General features: G+C 43.0%; 1 protein-coding gene across 2 annotated transcripts in view; it reads left to right on the top strand.

Moving 5' to 3' along the window:
* The window catches only part of LOC126278095 (epidermal retinol dehydrogenase 2-like), a 348,505-nt gene that overhangs the window by 49,829 nt on the left and 285,968 nt on the right, over positions 1 to 12,708 (top strand). The window contains exon 1 of one of the 2 annotated variants that reach the window (XM_049977946.1): positions 12,004 to 12,121. The exons of the other annotated variant lie outside the window; for it this stretch is intronic. The gene's annotated coding sequence lies outside the window, so the exon portion shown is untranslated. Of the gene's footprint in view, positions 1 to 12,003; positions 12,122 to 12,708 lie in introns of those variants that run through there. 2 annotated transcript variants of the gene reach the window in all.

The raw sequence follows: 12,708 nt of genomic DNA, 5'->3' as shown, positions 1-12,708 counted from the left end.
GCTTTCAGACAAATGAAGGCACAAGAGAGGCAGTTGTGATATTGAGGTTGATTATAGCAGCAAGAATTTAAAAAAAGAATCAAATCACGTTCATAGGATTTGTCGACATAGGAAAGAAGAAACAGTTTCGGAAGTAAAAGAAAGATTAAAGAGTGAGATTAAAATTTGGGGTGAAAAATGATCAACAAAATTCGCTAATGATATGCTAACCTCGTTGAAAGTGAAGAATTACAGGATATGTTGAATGGAATGAACAGTCTACCGCGCACAGAATATGGACTGAGAGTAAACCGAAGAAAGACGAAAGTTATGAGAAGTTGCAGAAATGAACTTAACTTTCAGATGGAGACTAAAGAAGTGGACGATGTGCTGGAATTCTGCTACATTTGAGGCAAAATAACGGGCGAAGCAAGGAGTTCAAAAGAAGTCTGCTGGTATCAAAAGTACAATCTCAATTGAGAAATTCTGAGAATGTACGTTTCGAGCATAGCACTGTAAGTTAGTGAACCATAAACTATGGTAAAACCGGAAAAGAAGAAACCTCAAAGTGTTAGAGATGTACTTGAAGTACTGTACATGACTGTTGGTAATTTGGTTGTGCGATATGAAATAAGGAGGAACCCCAAAGAACAGGCGAAGAAAGGAACATACGGAAGACAGAAGAAAAGAGACAAGATGATAGGACATGTATCATGATATCATGGACTAATCTCTATGGTACTAGAGGGTAATAGCTGTCATACTATAAAACTGAAAAACTTTGAACTTCGTACTCCTGTTTTCATTGACTACATGACTCGACTGATGAAATCTTGTCGGATGGTCAGCCGAATGTTGGCGTGGTCTTGTTGCAACGTTTTGATGACTTTCGTAACCATAATTGCTTAAAACGTTGCGACAAGACGGCGCCACCATTCGGCTGATAACGTAAGATTTCATCAGTGGAATAAGTTGAGAAAGCCTGAAGTCGTATTCATGACTCGATTATTTGGCAGTGGTAAGGCAAAACATACGCTCACATTTTGGTAGTGAGGCTCCTATTTTTCGTTTCCTGCTGCTTATGGCTAGATTGCAGTGTTAATTCAAAGACACGGTGTTCGTGTCTGCAGCTGCTGCCACTGGAAACAACACGGCATGCGACCTTCGCGTGTTCTGGCCCGTCTCTTGATATACGTGTCGTTTCTACCGTGATGGTTCTGAAAATGTTGAAGTAACCCTACTGAACGTCCTTGGCTGGGACATTTCTGCTTTCGTGTACTTGGATTTGCAAACGGAAACTACGTGTAGCTTGGGCTACTTTAATTGCGCAGTTGTTAACTGTGCTGCTTGAGACTAGTCTTGCAGAGGTTTCTCAGCCTACTGTCTGTGTCAAAATTCAGTGAGAAGGACTCGTATGGATTTAGTTTTGGGAAGTCAAACCCCTCGTAGCAAACCTTGTTGAAGCTTTATATATACAAGTAGCGTGGAATACTTTGCTGCTTAAAGGTTATTTATAGAAAGGTTATTTTCTGTTGCCACGGAATTACTTGTGTTCCAAAACGTTTTTCACACAGACCTACTTCTCATTTTCTCGAAATAATTAGCCCTTTTTCTTACCATTGTGTGTATTTCAAAGTGTCCTCCACACTTATTGTCAGCTGTTTTTATGTACATACAGGGTGGTCCATTGATCGTGACGGGGCCAAATATCTCACGAAATAAGCGTCAAACGAAAAAAATACAAAGAACGAAACTTGTCTAGCTTGAAGGGGGGAACCAGATGGCGCTATGTATGGCCCGTTAGATGGCGCTGCCATAAGTCAAAGGGATGTCAACTGCGTTTTTTAAAAATAGGAACCCTCATTTTTTATTTCATATTCGTGTAGCACGTAAAGAAATATGAATGTTTTACTTGGACCACTTTTTTTCGCTTTGTGATAGATGGCCCTGTAATAGTGACAAACATATGGCTCACAATTTTAGACGAATAGTTGGTAACAGGTAGGTTTTTTAAATTAAAATACAGAAGGTAGGTACGTTTGAACATTTTATTTCGGTTGTTCCAAGGTGATACATGTACCTTTGTGATCTTATTTCTGAGAACGCATGCTGTTACAGCGTGATAACCTGTAAATACCACATTAATGCAATAAATGCTCAAATGATATCCGTCAACCTCAATGCATTCGGCAATACGTGTAACGACATTCCTCTCAACAGCGAGTAGTTCGCCTTCCGTACTGTTCGCACATGCATTGACAATGCGCTGACGCATGTTGTCTGGCGTTGTCGGTGGATCACGAAAGCAAATATCTTTCATCTTTCCCCACAGAAAGAAATCCGGGAACGTCAGTTCCGGTGAACGTGCGAGCCATGGTATGGTGCTTCGACGACCAATCCACCTGTCATGAAATTTGCTATTCAATACCGCCTCAACAGCACGCGAGCTATGTGCCGGACATTCATCATGTTGGAAGTACATCGCCATTCTGTTATGCAGTGAAACATCTTGTAGTAACATCGGTAGAACACTACGTAGGGAATCGGCATACATTGCACCATTTAGATTGCCATCGATAAAATGGGGGGGGGGGGGGGCAATTATCCTTCCTCCCATAATGCTGCACCATACATTAACCCGCCAAGGTTGCTGATGTTCCACTTGTCGCAGCCATCGTGGATTTTCGTTGCCCAATAGTGCATATTATGCTGGTTTACGTTACCGCTGTTGCTGAATGACACGTCGTCGCTAAATAGAACGCGTGCAAAAAATCTGTCATCGACCCATAATTTCTCTTGTGCTCAGTGGCAGAACTGTACACAACGTTCAAAGTCGTCGCCATGCAATTCCTGGCGCATAGAAATATGGTACGGGTGCAATCGATGTTGATGTAGGATTCTCAACACCGACGGTTTTGAGATTCCCGATTCTCGAGCAGTTTGTCTGCAACTGATGTGCGGATTAGCCGCGACAGCAGCTAAAACACCTACTTGGACATAATCATTTGTTGCAGGTCGTGGATGACGTTTCACATGTGGCTGAACACTTCCTGTTTCCTTAAATAATTTAACTACCCGGCGAACGGTCCGGACACTTGGATGATGTCGTCCAGGATATTGAGCGGGCATTTTGATCACCATAGCCATACATCAACACGATATCGACCTTTTCCGCAATTGGTAAACGGTCCATTTTAACACTGGTAATCTATCACGAAGCAAATACCCGTTCGCACTGGCGGAATGTAATGTGATACCACGTACGTATACGTTTGTGACTATTACAGCGCCATCTGTCACAAAGAGAAAAAAGTGGTCCAGCTAAAACATTCATATTTTTTTACGTACTACACGAGTATGTAATAAAAAATGGGGGTTCCTACTTTAAAAAACGCAGTTGATATCCGTTTGACCTGTGGCATCGCCATCTAGCGGGCCACCCATAGCGCTATCTGGTTGCCCCCTTCAAGCTAGACGAGTTTCGTTCTTTGTAGTTTTTTCGTTTGATGCTTTTTCGTGAGATATTTGGCCTGGTCACTATCAATGGACCTCACTGTAGACTGAAGCGATGAGTGAAAATTTGTACCAAGGCGGGGAATAGAACCCAAGTCTCCAGCTTACTAGGCACTTGCGTTAGCCACTAAGCCAGATTGCCACAGCGTTTCACACAAGTGCAGGCATTACCGTGGAACGCCTCCCTCCTTGATTAAAATTCTTACTGCCATCTCAGTCTACTTTAAATTCCCGCTTACACACAACAGAATTGCCGAGGCACTCCATGTTTTGGAATAGCGCCTCAGCATGGAACGTAAATAGGGTACCCAGCCCGAAACCCAGATGCAGGTACTTATACAAATGAAATAACAATTTGAGACTTTACTAGTCTCATACAGATACCATTTTACGTATATAGATTGAAGCAGCGAATGAAAATTTGCACCAAGACCGGGAAATATAAGTACCTGCACCTGAGTTGATCTCCCATTTATGTTCGTGGTTATTCCAGAACATGGAGAGCCTCGGCAATTCTCTTCGTGTGTAAGGGGGAATTTAAACCAGACTGGGCAGTGAGAATTTGGATCGAAGGGGTGCCAGATGAATCGGAACAGGTGTATGAAACGGTGTGCTAAGGTGGCTTAGTGACTAATGCACATGCGTAACCAGCAGAAGACTCGCATTCGATTCCCTGTCGTGGTACAAATTTTCACTGACTGCTTCAGTCTATATAAAGGGGATCATACCTGTACTAGACCAGTAATATCTCTGAAATTATTTCATTTGTATGTTACCTGTTTGGTGAAGTTCAACATCTGTAGGAAACGGCCCACGCTCCATTGGGATCGGAACGTGAAAAGCAAAAGCACTCACTCACAGTTGCAGTATGAAACGTACAGGGTGACAATTATTGAACTATATGAAATAAAATCGTCATAACTTCTGAACAGCTTGCGTTAGGACGTTCAAACTGCACGGTTGGCCGCGGGGCATGATAGGAATTAGTATGCGCTTGTGTGATTTGGTTTAGTGACGAAGCCTACTTTCAATCGGATGAGTTCGTCAATAACCAAAACTGGAACATGTGGAGGATTGAGAATCCGCAGTCCCGTACGGGAAGTCTCTTCGCCCTCAATGGGTGACTGTGTGGTGTGTAGTGTCCAGTCACGGAATAATCGGTGCGGTATTCCTTTATGGCACGGTGACTACCAAACGGTACGTGAAGGCTCTGGATGATTTCATCCACATTACCCAAAGTCATCCTGATTTCGACGTGCTTCATGCAAGAGGGAGCTCAACCCTGTCGAACCAGGAGAGTGTTTGATGTCCTGGAGGAGCACTTTGGAGACCGCATTCTAGCTCTGAGGTACCCAGAGGCCACTGGCATGGGTGTCTATTGGTCGCCATATTCTCGGGATCTGAAAACATGCGACTCCTTTTTGTGGGGCTCTATTAAAGACAAGGCCTAGAGCAATAACCCCAGCGGCGGTGGATTAGGCGAACAGTCTAAGGCGCTGCAGCTGTGGACTGTGCGGCTGGTCCCGGCGGAGGTTCGAGTCCTCCCTCGGGCATGGGTGTGTGTGTTTGTCCTTAGGATAATTTAGGCTAAGTAGAGTGTAAGCTGAGGGACTGATCACCTTAGCAGTTAAGTCCCATAAGATTTCACACACATTTGAACATTTTGAACAATAACCCCAAAATCATTTCTGAGCTGAAAACAGCCATTCAGGAACCATCGAGAGCATTATGTTCCCACATTTCAGCGAATCATACAGAATTTCGCTATTCGTCTGCCCCACATCATCCTCAATGATGGCAGGCATATCGAATACATCATAAAGTAAATTTGAATATCTGCAGTGACGTTTACATGTTGCATAAAGTGTGCGCACGCTGTAGTTTGTAACTAATGTACGTTTTTTTCTTTTTTTGTATATAGTTCAATAATTGTCACTCTGTTTTACCGCAGATATTTGGTCTATATGCTACCTTGTTGGCGTGATGAAAAAAACCATCATTGATGGACGGTTTAAGCACCACTGAGCTTTGATGTAATCGTACTGCTTGCACCTTTGGGAGACGCATTTTCTTTTAAACAGTTTCAACCACATCTTATATTGTAACAGTAATCTTAAGATTTGTCACCTTTAGTAACCCTGTTGATGTAGCACGAGACATAATATTCAGTATTCTTCTGTCTGTGCGCTTCTTAGTTCAGAGGAACAGAGTTTGTTCTGTTTAATGTAGAGTTGCGAAATGATGTGAATTACAGGTACAAACAATCCCAGAAGTTCCTCTGGTGACATGACGCTCTTGAGTCACCCTACACTAATTTCTATACAAATATACACTGCTGGAGAAAAGTAGTACACCTAGAAAGACATAGATTTTGACTCGATGGCCTCATATGCCACCTCGGTGATAGTTGATGTACTGATAACGGTTTCAACGTCGTTCGCCAACAGATAGCGCAGTTGCATAGCTACTACATCGCCATACGTGTCTACCCTTTAATGGGGAATGCTCATAGCCAAAAGGCTCAGTGTGGCACACAAGCAAGCGTCAACCATGCCACAGAGAGACTCGTGCTTCCTACAGTGAACTGAGCAAGTTTGAAAGCGGTCAAATAGTGGCCTTCCGAGTGCCGGTATGGTTCTTTCTGAGAATTGCCACACAAGTTGGCACTTGCTGCATCAGGTGGGCAACTATGCTGGTGTCAGTGGTCACGTGAATGTCCTCACACCTGTAGAGAGGTTCTGGACTTCCACGCGGCACAAAGGCCCGCCAGGATCGTCGTCTTGTAAGGGCAGCTGCGGCAGGACAGATAAAAGGACTTCGAGGCCAGACGTATCAACTATTAGCAGTGAGAATATGGGCACGCACACCTCTAGCCCGCCTTTCGCTGACGCTACAACATTGCTAGTGACGGTCGTTTGGGCGTGCGAAGTAAACCTGGTGAGCGCTGTTTCGTAGAATGCATTTGTCCGAGACAAGCTGGCCCCACTCCAGGCATTATGGTCTGGGGTGCTAAAAGTTAAAACTCTCGCTCGCCTTGGGTGTCTCTGGAGGGGGAGCTAACCAGCGCTCGATACGTGCAGAACGTTTTTTTTTTTTTTTTCTTTTTTTTCTGCAGCAGGAAGGTGATGTGGTGTATCAACAGGACAGTGCTTCTCCACACACTGGGCATCAAACTCAATGTGCTCTGTAAGATGTGCAGGAACTTCCCTGGCCAGCACACTCTCTGGACCGGTCTCCAGTCGTGCACTTGGGAGATACGATTGTACGAGAAAAGGCTTGTAGGACTCGTCGACCAACAGTTATTGCATAACTAAGTGAACAGATCGAGAAGGTGCGGCATAACGTATCCCAGGACAATATTCGCCATTTGTTCGATCGCCAATCAGCGCCTGCGTTGCCTCCCGTGGAGGCTACACCGCGTACTTGATATGGGTGTTTCAGCATGGGTCGAAACCGATACCTGAGAACCGCTCGTGTAAATGATGTAATTTGATGTACTCCATATGTATTGCTGTAATAACAAAACTTGAGTTAACTGGAAACCTCTAAAACTGTGTACTAATCCTTTTCGGGCAGTGTTATCATTATGAAAAGCAAAAAGCCTTAAATTCTATGCGGAAATAGAAATGGCTGGTTAGCTAGTTTGTCTCACGACTGTTTAGTAGAAGTCTACATCTACGTGATTACTCTGCTATTCACAGTGCCTGGCAGAGGGTTCAATGAACCACCTTCAAGCTGTCTCTCTACCGTTCCACTCTCGAACGGCGGCGTGGGAAAAACGAGCACTTAAATTCTTCTGTTCGAGCCCTGATTTCTCTTATTTTATCGTGATGATAATTTTTCGCAATGTAGGTGGGTGCCAACAGAATGTTTTCGCAATCGGAGGAGAAAACTGCTGATAGAAATTTCATGAGATGATCCAGTCGCAACGAAAAACACCTTTGTTTTAATGATTACCACTCCATTTCACGTATCATGTCTGTGGCATCATCTGCTGACAATTTCGACAAAACAGGCTCGGTAACAATAATATAGAAATTCCAGCAATCCCTGGTTGTAGCATTTGTTCCCTAAATCTGTCTGTCTGTCCGTCAGGCTCAACGGTACCGATCGATAGCCGGGTCATATGGACCCCCAAAGGCAACATCGGATGCGGGTTATGGAGGGGCGAGGAGTCAGCACTCGGCTGGTCGTCGTCAGTTTCCGTGACCGTCGCTACTACTCAGTAAAGTAGTTCTTCATTTTGCCTTTCTAGAGCTAAGTGAACCCAATCTGTCAATAGCGCACGCCAGACCCGTACGGTCACCCATCCAACTGCGAGTCACGCCCGATGATTCTGGACTTCGGTGAACTGACGGAAATTGGTGTATCCAAAGAAGCAAAGCTACTGCCCTGTTCCATAAACCACTGACGGTTTTTGAACTCTCAGAGAAAGAACATACATCGTATCACATAAGATGGGATCCTCAAGCACGGTAAATTCTCTCTCTCTCTCTCTCTCTCTCTCTCTCTCTCTCTCTCTCTCTCTCTCTCCGTGACACACACACACACACACACACACACACACACACACACACCTCTGACACTTCGCCAATTTAGTCAAAGAAACAAAGTCAGCCTCAGAAAATACCATTAACTCCAAAAGTGAAACACTTGTTGGTCAATGATTAGGCTTATAGAGCGGGCGGTTCCAGCTGAACGTTAAGCCCTAACAACAAGGTGCAACGATGGTCTCTGTTGGAAGAACTGACGTGGTATGAAGCGTCTGTATGTGAAACATTTCTGCTCTTTTTTCCCTATATTGCAACAACAGCTCTTCAAGTGGACAGCAAGCTGCATTTCTGAATACGATATCAAGAAGTATCGTTTATACTGATTTGTAACATCGTCTTTTGCAATAGAGATCGTACGTAATTTCATTAAAATAAAAAAATTCTAAAAATGACACCTAATTTGTCTGTCTTTACTTTTTTTAAAGACTGTTGGAGGAATGAACCGGTACATTACAGGACAGTTTCTCAGTTTCTTTACAGTTCTCTTGTAACGTAAAGATATTTGCTGAAACATGTAGTCTTCTTTTAAGAACAAAAAATGGCTAGTAAACAGCAGAACACCTGATCTGTAGAAAGAGGTCGCGTGTCTACTCAACAACACGATGTTTTGTTCACCACATTTCCAGTCAAACCAGTGAATACTGAACATAGGAAACTTGTACCGATTGCAGTAACTACAATATTTAACGTAGCAAATAAGCCACCACAACGTCACAATAAAACGTCAAAAGCAATGAAACTTGTTCACAATACGGAAGAAACCAACACCACAATTGTTGCTACATCTGAACGACAAACTACAAGAATGTTACACATATTCTTTATTGAAGCAAAAGCAGCTAAACTTACAAAAATTTTCGTGTATAAGAAAGTTGAGTGAAGTTTAAGAATGTACGAATCATTAAACTCAATGACATGTCAAAGGAAGTGCCTAATATAAAAATAACAGTCGACAGGAATACATAATTCTCGTGCATGAAATGCATGTTTATATTTTCTTGCATTCGAAAGCATTCCATCATGAATAAATGGTGGCTGAAGTCGCTGAATCAGTGAGATGTGGGTGCTTTTCCGTTGATTTTACGACTGTTCGTGTCTCATAATGATTTACTAATCCTTTGAACGCAGAAGTCAAATATCTACATCTACATCTACATGGATACTCTCCAAATCACATTCAAGTGCCTGGAAGAGGGTTCATCGAACCACCTTCACAATTCTCTATTTTTCCAATCTCGTATAGCGCGCGGAAAGAATGAACACCTATATCTTTCCGTACGAGCTCTGATTTCCCTTATTTTATCGTGGTGACCGTTCCTCCCTATGTAGGTCGGTATTAACAAAATATTTTCGCAATCGGAGAAGAAAGTTGGTGATTGGGATTTCGTGGAAAGATTCCGTCGCAACGAAAAACGCCTCTTTTAAAATGATTTCCAGCCCAAATGCTGTATCATTTCCATGACACTCTCTCCCGTATTTCCCGATAATACAAAACGTGCTGCCTTTCTTTCAACTTTCTTCGATGTACTCAGTCAGTCCTATTTGATAAGGATCCCACACCGCGCAACAGTATTCTTAAAGTAGACGGACAAGCATAGTGTAGGCAGTCTACTTAGTATGTCTGTTACATTTTCTAAGTGTCCTGCCAATAAAACACAGTCTTTGGTTAGCCTTCCCCACAACATTTTCTATGTGTTCCTTCCAATTTAAGTTGTTCGTAAGTGTAATACCTAGGTATTTAGATGAATTTACGGCTTTTAGATTAGATTTGTCTTGTAACCGAAGTTTAACGAGTTCCTTTCAGCACTCATGTGAATGACCTCACACTTTTCGTTATTTAAGGTAAACTTCCACTTTTCGCACCATTCCGATATTTCCTCGAAATCGTTTTGCAGTTTGTTTTGATCTTCTGATGACTTTATTAGTCGATAAACGACAGCGTCATTTGCAAACAACCGAAGACGGCTGCTCAGATTGTCTCCCAAACCGTTTATGTAGATAAGGAACAGCAAACGGCCAATAACTCTACCTTGGGGAACGCCAGAAATCACTTCTGTTTTACTCGAAGACTTTCCGTCAATTACAACGAACTGTGGCCTCTCTGACAGATTGTCTGCTCAGATTGTCTCCAAAATCGTTTACATAGATAAGGAACAGCAAAGTGTCTATAGCACTACCCTGGGGAACGTCAGTTATAACTTCCGTTTTACTCAATGACTTTCCGTCAATTACTACGAACTGTGACCTCCCTGACAGGAAATAACAAATCCAGTCACATAACTGAGACGATATTCCATAATCACGCAGTTTCACTAAGAGCCGATTGTGGTGTACAGTGTCTAAAGCCTTCCGGAAATCCATAAATACGGAATCGATCTGAAATCCCTTGTCAATTGCACTCAACACTTCATGTGAAAAAGAGCTAGTTGTGTTTCACAGGAACGATGTTTTCTGAACCCATGATGACTGTGTATTAATAGACCGTTTTCTTCGAGGCAATTCACAATTTTCGAACACAATATATGTTCTAAAATCCTGCTGCATATCGACGTTAACGATATGGGCTTGTAATTTAGTGGATTTCTCCCACTACCTTTCTTGAGTATTGGTGTGACCTGTGCAAATTTCCAGTCTTTGGGTACGGATCTTTCGTGGAGCGAACGGTTGTATACGATTGTTAAGTATGGAGCTAATGCATCAGCATACTTCGAAAGGAACCTAATTGGTATACAGTCTGGTTCAGAAGACTTGCTTTTTTATAAGTGATTTAAGTTGCTTCACTACTCCGAGGATATTTACTACTACGTTACTCATGTTGGCAGCTGTTCTCGATTCGAATTCTGGAATATTTACTTCGTCTTCTTTTGTGAAGGCATTTCGGTTCAAAAACTGGTTCTAATGGCTCTGAGCACTATGGAACTCAACTGCTGAGGTCATTAGTCCCCTAGAACTTAGAACTAGTTAAACCTAATTAACGTAAGGACATCACACACATCCATGCCCGAGGCAGGATTCAAACCTGCGACCGTAGTGGTCCCGTGGTTCCAGACTGCAGCGCCTAGAACCGCACGGCCACTTCGGCCGGCGAAGGCATTTCGGAAGGCTGTGTTTAGTAACTCTGCTTTCGCAGCACTGTCTTCGATAGTATCTCCATTGCTATCGCGCAGAGAAGGGATTGATTGTTTCTTGCCGCTAACATACTTCCTCAGAATCTGTTTGGATTTTCTGCCAGGTTTCGAGACAAAGTTTCTTTGTGGAATCTGTTATAAGAATCTCGCATTGAAGTCCGCGCTAAATTTCGAGCTTCTGTAAAAGATCGCCAATCTTGGGTATTTTGCGTCTGTTTAAATTTGGCATGTTTGTTTCGTTGTTTCTGCAACATTGTTTTAACCCGTTTTGTGTACCAAGGAGAATCAGCTCCGTCGTTTATTATTTTATTTGGTATAAATCTCTCAATTGCTGCCGATACTTTTTCTTTGTATTTAAGCCACTTCTGGTCTACACTTATATTATTAATTTGGAATGAGTGGAGATTGTCTCTTAGGAAGGCGTCAAGTGAATTTTTATCTGCTTTTTTGAATACGTGTATTTCTCACTTATTTTTCGAGGATTTTGGAATTACAATATTCAATGTCGCTACGACAACTCTGTGTTTATTAATCCCTGAATAGCTTCTTCGTTAATTCGGTAGAAAAATAATTGAAAACTATGTTCCAGGTGGCTTTTTCGTCGCTAGGGCCGCTAATGTCGTTCCAACCGTCAGACAGTAGCGTGTCCCTGCTGCGTGTGAGATTGTGTGTGAACTGTTTTTTGGGTGAGATCCTGAAGCGACAGGAGAGGCTTATCCGACGTCATAAGACAGGCCTGCCTAATGTTCTCACCAGACAGCCATTAGCGCCGACGAAAGAGACAGAGCAACCGCCGACAGTAGAGCGATGCTCGTAACGGGAATCAGTCGGCGCTGATAGGCGGAGCCGTGTGCGCGGTACGGCAATGTGTGGGCTGCAGACGCCAATAGCTCCAACGACCTTTCTAGCTGCTCCCCATCATCTGCAGTGGATTAAGACGCAGTGAAAGTAAGTCTTAAGCAGCACAGATGATGTAGCGATACGGCTCGTACGCTGTTGTTAATTCCCGCTGGCTATACGTACGTGTTAAATACTACAAACACGATTTGTGAGAACATAGACTGAAAAACAGTGTCATAGAACAGAAATGGAAAAACTGTTCAAAAGTAAAATTCAAAGCTTCCAACAGTACTTTCCTCAAAGCAACTAGTTTCGTAACCAGCTGAAATCTCTTTACTTTCAGAGTTGGGAGGAACTCATTTCCTCAAAGCGTACTATTAATTTCGCACCTCAGGTTACTAAGTCTCTGCCCACAAGGTGGGGTGGAAAACCAACCGCCAGCCCTATTTGTCTTAGCTCAGGTCTTATCCGCAGCTAGTATGCCCTTCTAGCAAGTTACCCTCACAATACTGGAGGGGTCTCCTGCTCCATGGTAGTTCTACCCTCTCACTGTACGGTTCTCGGGTGGGATTTCATCTGACCTTTCTGTTAGCGTCCTTCGAATCAGCCTTGTCAGCAGAGGGTTAACACAAATGAATTCCTCGTGCTCCAAAATCCAATAAAATGTCAACACTATTTTGATCCAAATCATTTTC

The sequence above is a fragment of the Schistocerca gregaria genome, chromosome 1 (assembly GCF_023897955.1).
Source record: "Schistocerca gregaria isolate iqSchGreg1 chromosome 1, iqSchGreg1.2, whole genome shotgun sequence".
Classification (NCBI taxonomy): Eukaryota; Metazoa; Arthropoda; class Insecta; order Orthoptera; family Acrididae; genus Schistocerca; species Schistocerca gregaria.
The sequence above is the reverse complement of the archived record's forward strand: the minus strand, read 5'-3'. Positions and strand labels throughout refer to the sequence as shown.